General features: G+C 39.0%; 1 pseudogene; it reads left to right on the plus strand.

Annotated features, from left to right (window-relative positions):
- Nucleotides 1-111: 111 nt before the first annotated feature.
- LOC102848011 lies at nucleotides 112-3800 on the plus strand (annotated as a pseudogene).
- Nucleotides 3801-9250: the final 5450 nt, after the last annotated feature.

Genomic DNA, 9250 nt, shown 5'->3' on the forward strand with positions numbered 1-9250 from the left:
TGCCAATTCTCTTGATTAACACATTAGCTAGACTTACATTGTTCTTTTTGTGATAACGTGTCATACATATATAAGAATAAAATTATGTCTGCTCTCTCTCCCTCTCCCAACATGGCGGCCTCAGCTAAAAAGAAGAATAAGAAGGGGAAGACTATCTCCCTAACTGACTTCCTGGCCGAAGATGGGGGAACAGGTGGAGGAAGCAACTGTGTCTCCAAACCTGTCAGCTGGGCTGATGAAACAGATGACCTAGAAGGAGATGTTTCAACCACCTGGCACAGTAATGATGACAATGTGTATCGGGCACCTCCAACTGGCTGTTCTATCCTGCCCACTGCTCCACGGGCTGCTCGGGAACCCAGTATTGACCGGAGCCGTCTTCCCAAATCACCACCCAACACCGCTTTTCTACGGAATTTACGCTATGATGTGACAGAAGATTCCATTAAAGAATCCTTTAGAGGATTAAATAACAGTGCAGTGCGCTTACCACATGAACCAGCAATCCAGAGATTAAAAGGTGTTGGACATGCTGAATTTGAGGACCTGGATTCCCTGCTTAGTGCCCTGAGCCTCAATGAAGAGGCTCTAAGAAACAGGAGAATTCGAGTGGATGTTGCTGATCAAGCACAGAATCAAGACAGGGATGATAGTTCTTTTGGCCGAGATAGAAATCGGGATTCTGACAACACAGACACAGACTGGAGGGCCCGTCCTGCCACAGACAGCTTTGATGACTTTTCCTTCTAGAAGGGGCGATGATAGCTTTGGAGACAAGCATCGTGATCGTTATGATTCAGACCGGGTACTGTGATAGGTGTCGTGATGGCCCCCGCTGAGATATGGATCGATATGGAGGCCGGGATCGATACGGTGACTGAGGCAGCAGCGATTATGACAGAGGCTATGACTCCGGGTTATAGGAAGTGGCAGAAGAGCAGTTGGTAGTGGGTACCGAAGGGATGATGACTACCGAGGAGGTGGAGACCACTATGAAGACCAACATGACAGACCAGATGATCGGTCGTGGGGCTCCAGGCATGGGTACTCTGGAAATGACTATAGGCGTGATGACCGAGGTCCGCCTCAAAGACCTAACCTGAATCTAAAGCCTCGGGGTACTCCCAAGGAAGATGAGTCCTCCGTCAGCACCTCCCAGTCTAGTCGAACAGCTTCTATCTTTGGAGGGGCAAAGCCTGTTGATTCAGCTGCTAGAGAGCAAGAAGTAGAAGAGAGGCTGCAAAAGGAACAGGAGAAATTACAGCATCAGCTGAATGAACCGAAACTAGAACGACAGCCACGGGAAAGACACCCCAGCTGGCAGAGTGAAGAAACTCAGGAACGGGAACGGTCAAGGACAGACGTGAGTCATCGCGATCTGGGACCTCAGCCCCATCTGGCAGAAATCTTTGTTTTCTTGATATTGAACTTCAAACCATATTGAAGGTTGCAGTCCTGGACTTTTACAGCAAGCGCTTCAGGTTGAAGCAAAAAACAATAAACAAAAAACAATAAAATCAACAAACTGGCTGATGCAGAAGTGTTTCATAAAATAACTTATGTTCAAGAAGCAATGGTAATGAAGGTAGAAGTTTAAACTGCTGTGAAGGAGTTGGCAAAAAACAAGTCCCGAGGAATTGATAGAATACCAATTGATAGATTTCAGCAAACTGATGCAACCCTGGAAGTGCTAACTAGGCTGTGCCAAACAATCTGGAGGAGGAGGACAACTACCTGGCCAACTGAATGGGAGAGATCCATATTTAATCCCATTCCAAAAAAAAAAAAAAAAGATGATTGAACAGAGTGTAGAAATTATTGAATAATATCAATTATACCACATGCAAGCAAAATACTGTTAAAGATTACCTAAAAGCTTCTGGAACCATACATCGACGGAGAACTACCAGAAATACATATTGGGTTTAAAAGAGGTTGTGGCACTAGGGACATCAATGCCAATGTCAGATGGATCTTGGTCAAAAGCAGAGAGTGTTAGAGAAATGTCCGTGTTTCATTGACTATGCAAAGGCATTTGACTTTGTGGATCACAACAAGTTGTGGCTAACCTTAAGAAGAATGGGAATCCCAGAACACCTGACTGTGCTCACGCGAAGCCTATACTTGAACCAGGAGGCAGTCATCAGAACAGAACAAGGAAACACTGCATGGTTTAAAATAAGAAAGGTAGTGTGTTAGGGATGTATCCTGTCTCCATATCTTTTCAATCAATATGCAAAGCAGACTAATTGAGAAGCTGAACTTTGTGAGGAGAAATGTAGAATCAGGATTGGAGGAAGACTCATCAATAACAAGCATTATGCAGGTGGCACAACCTTTGCTGAAACTGAGAAAGTCCTGAAGCATTTGCTACAGAGAGTCTAGGACTGTGTTTTGCAACATCAAGAAAACAAAGATTCTCACCACTTGATCAATTGGCAGTATCATGATAGATGGAGAAGAGATTGAGAAAATCTTCTGCAGTGGTCTGGAGCAGCCTGATTCTCAGAGATTTGATCTTTTTTCAGGTGAGACATAACTGCAATGTTTATCAGCCATGAGGGGTGAATTGATTGTATTTGACCCCCTATTTAAAAAGGGAGGGGGTCAGTAGTTTGTGCTGGCTTGATACTGAAACATTTCAGGAAGTCGCATATGATCAAGAACTAATTGTACTAAAGCTAAAAGTCTAAGCTGTATTGAAGGTATTGACAAAAAAATAAAGGTTCAGGAATTGATGGAAAACCATGTGAGGTGTTTGAAAGTTGGACAATGAGTAAATAAGACTGAACAAGAATTATATTGCCTTTGAATTATAGCGTGAAGGATATTGAATATCCCATGGACCGCCAAAAGACCATATGAAGGAAGTGCAGCCAGAATTCCTAAGAAGCAAGAAAGTGCAACTGGAGCTACTTACAGGCAAGGATGGGGACACTTCATTTCATTTACTTTGGTATATTCTTAGGAGGAACCAATCCTTACAGACAGACATCATGCTGAAAAAAGTGGAAAGTAAGAGAAAGAGAGGAAGGACCTTGAAGAGATTGACACAGTGATTACCACAAAGTCGTGAGCATGGCAGATTATGAAAGTAGTAGAGTGTAGGACAAGGGTCAGATCTGTTGTTCATAGGGTTGCTATCAGTCGTAGTCAACTTCTTGGTACCTAATGAGACAAGTTTTACAGCTTCCACTCAAAAGATTATTCTGATCTAAATCAAGCAAGATTGCTTCCCCCTTCTCTTTCCCTAAAATAGCCAGATGCAAACATTGCTAAACTGAGTCTCATGGAAATTTATTTTTCACTTTTGGCAAAGAGAAACTCAAGCACCACTGCCAATTTTGAAAAGGTTTGGAGGCCAAGGGAACTTGCATTTTATTAGTGAGAGTTCTATGTCCTTTCATAAGGTCACAGACTATTTTAATTAGGAACTGTGGTGCTGGCTTGTTTAAAGGTCAGGTGCCTCAGCTTAACACTTGTGCTATTGTGAAGTACTCATGAGGTTCTCAGCCTGAAGAAATTTGATTTGCATTGTAGAATGTTCTCAGACTTTAGAAATAATTTGTAAATGTTTTCTCAACACTTGAAAAGATCTTGGGATGAATTGCCATTGTGTTTTGTTTAGGTCATTATGAAAGGTCAGAGAATAAGGGAGGGCTGTGGTTCAATTCACTTACTGTAACTTCATCAGACAAGAAATCAAGTTTTCTGATAGTCACTAATTGTTCAGCAATGACCATTAGGTTAAAAATAGTTCAATGTGTTTTCATGTACTGATAGGTGAATATAATACGTGATCAGTCTAAGTGCACTAGAAATGTGATGAAAATAACAAAAATGCCATAAACTCACATTGAGTTTCTCTTTATTCATTTGTGTGTTTTTTGTTAAATATATCTTTCCAAGTTGAATTGTTGTTGTTATGTGTCGAGTCACTTGCGACTCATAGCAACCCTATGTACAAGAGCCCTAAATGCTGCTCTATCCTGTGCCAACCTCGCTGTCTCCGACACACTCATTCCCACCACCCCAATCACAGAATTGATCCGTCTCATCGAGGGTTTTCCTCTCCTGCATCATCCCTCCATTCTCCCAAACATGATGTCCCTCTCCAAGGACCAGTCCGTCCTTGCAATATGCCCAAAATATGTCAGACGAAGCTTCAGAATCCTTGACTCCAAGGAGCATTTGGGGTTCACCCTCTCCAGGAAAATCCTGTTTGTTCTCCTAGCAGTCCATGGTATATTCAACACTCTTCTCCAGCACCACAGCTCAATAAAGACAAAATTTGTTTCTGATTTGCTATGTTTTGAAGCCAGTGACCAGATGAAATAATTTGTGTCTGTTTAAAGATTTTACAGGACTTGATACAAACTGAATAACACCTGTCAGTCACCTTTCCATAGGAGGAGCTATGACCCACAAACTTTTAAAATACTCCACTTTGGCTATGTAGTAAAAAAAAAAAAAGAAAAGAAAAAAGAAAAAAATTCCAGCCATGGTATGTGTGAACTTTATACACGTGCTGGCCATGTGGGCTGTAGGCAGAAATCTTTGGCCCAGGGTTGGTGACTTACAAATTGATGTATTCATATTGTGGCCTTAAATAAGAATATTGACTATACCATACACTGCCAAAAGAACAAACAAATCACTATTTTTCAAGAAATGAAACCAGAATGTTTCTTAGAAACTAGGATGCTCATTAGGAAAGAGCAATCGCTAGAAAAGGATATGTTTGGTAAATGAGGGAAATCCTCAATGAGATGGATTGACATAATAGTCACAGTTGCAGACTCCAACACTCTAGAGATCATGATACAGATCATGATGTAGAATATGGGGTAGAACTGGGCAACAGTTCCTTGTGTTATAAATAAGGCCACCATAAATCACAGTAATGAAAACTAATGACATCAACTGGTATTTTCTCCTGACTGCTCCTCTTAGTGAATATAGTAGAGAGGAGAAAAAGGCACTGTAAGTGACTTGGTGAAAGAGATTTGTGTAGACTTTAAGAGTTGATCAAGGCAGGAGCTGCCTAGATTAAAAGAATGTAATCAGGGCAAAGGGATACTCTGTCTTATGGATGTGTCTGTATGTATGTGCAAAACCTTGATTCTCTCACTATAAACATGGTCCTGTAAACAGGAAGGGTCAGCAAATAAGCTAAAAAACAGTATATAGTGTCGTATATTGTGACGCTAGTTAACATGTTTTTCTGCTTGTATGATAAAAAGTCTTCTCAAATAAAACTATGAGAAAGCACAACTTGTGAGGAGAGTCAACTCTGAGTTTCTCTCCCCTTGCCTAACTTAGCTAAAGCCTTGAGCTTGCCCAGCACCTTCCTGCTGGTCAGAAAAGTGCGACAACTAGTCTCCTTTTCTAGCAGCTATTGACACTAGGTAAAAAATGTACTTTTCTTCATGAGTAGTCCTGGAATGTATATTATCCTGTTTCTCCTTCATATCCAGGAGCTATTCTCCTTCTCTTCCCTCATTCCTAATTCTGACTCCATGAAATCCAGAACTTTTCAGTGAGAACCCAGAAACCAAGATGAAACACTTTCCCTAAGCGAATGCAATTCTAGGTCATAGGTTACCCAGTATGCCTGTGGTTCAGAAGCTTTCCTGTGTGACTCTGTGACAAGTTCCCTGTGATTATGTTAGGAGATGATGGGATGGAGGAGATTGACCACAGGTAGTGTTTTGCTGCTAATTCTGCAAGGAGACCTTAAGAGGCCTTCCATGTATCTGACAATTACCTAAAATGCTGCCCAATGTAATGATGTGTTGGGAAATGGAAAATGCCCAGGGGGTCATTTAGCAATCATATCCTGATAGAGTTCTTCAGAAGATTATAGGTTTTTCTCTTCCCTCTTTATAGTAATATATAGAAGTAAACACAACAAAAGTAAATTTATATTCAGATTAGATGAATCCCAGATCAATTTTAAACAAATAGAAAAATTATCTGAGAATTCTTTGAAGTTTCTTAGAGATTTCCATTCATGAACTCCAGAGGATGTACAATTTTGCATCTTCCTATAAATACAGATTGTGAAATTGTAATGCAAACAGCTGTTTGTGCCTGTACCCACAAATGTTTCCATGATCTCTCCAATCTCCTGTCATATCTACTTGGAACAAAGTTAGACAACTTATCAGTGGCCTCTGGCCCATGCTGACCCCATGTATTTCACAGTAGAACAGTGCTCTATGAAGTTGTCAATGGCTGGTGCTTTTAGAAGTGGCTCACCAGAAGTCACTGAGTAGACTTGAACCTCTAACCTTTGGTTATCCTTTGAGAGTGGATACTCACCATGGATTCCTGGAGAGGAGACAAATAGAAACATAGAATGTAATACTTGTCTTTCAGGGCTATTTTCATTAAAGCTTATTTAATTATTCAAAATTATCTATAAGTCTGAAAATCAGTAACTCTTAAGGAGAAAACCTTTTTTTAAAGAGTTGACTATAGGGGAGCTTTGATGGCCTGGTGGCAAGGAGCTGCAACTACAATCCCAGAGGTGCACGGTTTGAATCCACCAGATGCTCTGCTGGGGAAGGAGGGACAATCTCCTCCTGTACCAGTCAGATCTGATTTGATAGTACACGCACACAAAAATAAAAAAAAAAAAGAAAGACTTGACTATAACATCCTTGAATAGACGGAAACATTGCCCTATCCTGATGATCACCATGCTCAAGCCAATTATTTCAGTCATTATGTCAATCCATCCTGTTGAGGGTCTTTATATCTTTCACTGACCCTCTACTTTTACCAACATGATGTCTTTCTAAGGACTGGTGCTTCTTTATTACATACCCAAAGTATGTGAGACAAAGTTTCACTATCCATGACTCAAAGGAGTAACCTGGTTGTATTTTCTCTCAAACAGACTTATTTGTCATTTTGGCAGTATGTGAGATTGTCAAGCCTCTTTGCTAAAACTACAATTAGCACAAATTTGGTTCTCTTCCAGTTGGTTGGTCTGATGGCTATTTTCCAATTTCCTAAATCTACTTACTAAAATACCCAACTGGAATTTTGCCAGTTCCTGGAGCCTTGGCTTTCACCAATACCTTTAGTAAAACTTGGACTCCTTCTTTCAATACCACTGGTTCTTGATCATATGTTATCTACCTTTTAAAATGGTTAAACATAGAAAAAAAATAAAATGGTTAAACATAGAGAAATTATTTTGGTACAGTGATATGGTGTATTCCTTTCATCTTTTTTCATACTTCCTGCATTGTTCAATATTTTGCCTGTTGTTGTTTTTGCTGTTGTTGCTGATTGCTTTTGAGTAGGGTACAACTCATAGAGACCCAATGAGCAAAAGGCTTGAAGCCCCTTTACAACTATTGACTTTTATCAAAGTTCATAGAGTTTCTGGAGACATGCTGTTTAGCAAGTGGATGCCAGTCCTGTTTATTGCTGAATCATTCCAGGTTGTTTGTTGTTATGTGCCATCAAGACACTTGCGACTCATTAAGACCCTATGTACAACATTTCTGAACCCTGTCCTATTATGTGCCAAGCTTAATGTCTCTGACACACCTACCCCCATTACCCCAGTAACTGAGTCAATTTATGTCTTTGAGGGTCTTCCTCTCTTGTACTGTCCCTCCACCTTCCCAAGCACGATATACCTCTACAAGGACTGATCCCACCGTACAACATCCCATATCAGTTCATAATGTGAGTAGCTCTCTATACAACAGAACTAAACACTCGTGTGCCATCTGCACAATCTTACTTCGTTTGAATATATTGTTGCAGCTACAGTGGCAATCCATGTTGTTGAGATATTTCTTCATTTATTTAGATTTTTTGTGTTGTTTTGTTTTGTTTTGTTTACTCTTACTTTACAAAGTTGACTCTTTCAGATAACATTTCTGTCGTATGTGAGGCTGCATCTGTCTATCCTCCTTTACAAGGGACCTTCTGGCTGCACTTCTTCCATGATAGATTTGTTTGTCCCTTTGGAAATCCATGACATATTCATTGCTCTTTGTCAACATTATAATTAAAAGACATCGATTCTTCAGTCCTCCTTATTCACTGAACAATTGAAGCATATTCTTAAATGTTAAATGAGTGAATGGTAAAGTAAAATAGCTGAACAAAAGGTTTTAATAGATGGCTTACAGAAAAAAAGTATTGTAATAATACTAATATTTTAATAAAATAATTCTCTTTTATTATATGAAACAATGATTTTTAATTTGACCTTAATTTTTCCTTAAAAATTTTTTACTGGTATTATTGGATAAACAATCTTATGAAATTAGAAGGCTCTCGTGGTTAAGTCTGTAAGTGGTTGCACTGCTAACGTAAAGGAAGAACTTTGGCAGTTCAAATCCACCAATGGCTCCATGGGAAAGAGAACGGCAGCCTCCTCACTTGTGACTTATAGCCTCAGAAACCAACTAAAGGGTTAGCTATGAGTCTTTTCTGAGTTGATGGCAAAGAACGTGGATTTTAATTGAAGCATATTAAATATGGTGGAATTTTAACCCATTTTTCTCTTATTTTTAATTTTTTAAACAACAAGCTATGATGGTAGTTTTGTTTTCCTTGTAATTTATAAGGTTTTCTTTTTCTGAAAATTAATCAATTATACTGTAAAAGGAATTTTAATCTCTCTCCTTGATATTTAAATTAAAGCTGTAGAGATATCCCCCTTCCCCCCCGCTGTAATTTTGTACTAGAATCTCACAAACCACAGTATTTACTAAATCAGGCCCTCTGAATTATCTATTGTTTACTAGGGCATGTAAATATGGTTTCTCCAGTTAATTGACTACTATTTACTGAAGAAAATAACTATTTATATAGGACAGCCTGAATACAAGAGATACTTTATATCACACACAAAGAAAAATTTCTCTCTAGATGATTAAGTTTTCCTGAATCTTTTCAGGAATGAATGGGGAGAATTAGTAAAAAGGAGAAAGATTGCATGTTTAACCATGTAAATTGGATGTAACTAGTCTACTTTTATATTGCCAAACACCAGATAAGATTGTATTATTAAACTAAGAATTTGTTAGTATCCTAAATCCAAAGTGACAAATTTTTTAAACATATGGAAAGCACTTACACGTCTAATGCTTGAGGATGCAATGCCCAATTTATTTATTTTATATTGTCTTCATTGTAACTCATGATAATGATGATGATAGTTACTAATTAATTAACAGTGATGTATCAAGAATTCTTTGTTGTTGTTGTTGTTGTT

This window comes from Elephantulus edwardii, unplaced genomic scaffold (assembly GCF_000299155.1).
Source record: "Elephantulus edwardii isolate Elephantulus edwardi_28Jun2011 unplaced genomic scaffold, EleEdw1.0 scaffold00082, whole genome shotgun sequence".
Classification (NCBI taxonomy): domain Eukaryota; kingdom Metazoa; phylum Chordata; class Mammalia; order Macroscelidea; family Macroscelididae; genus Elephantulus; species Elephantulus edwardii.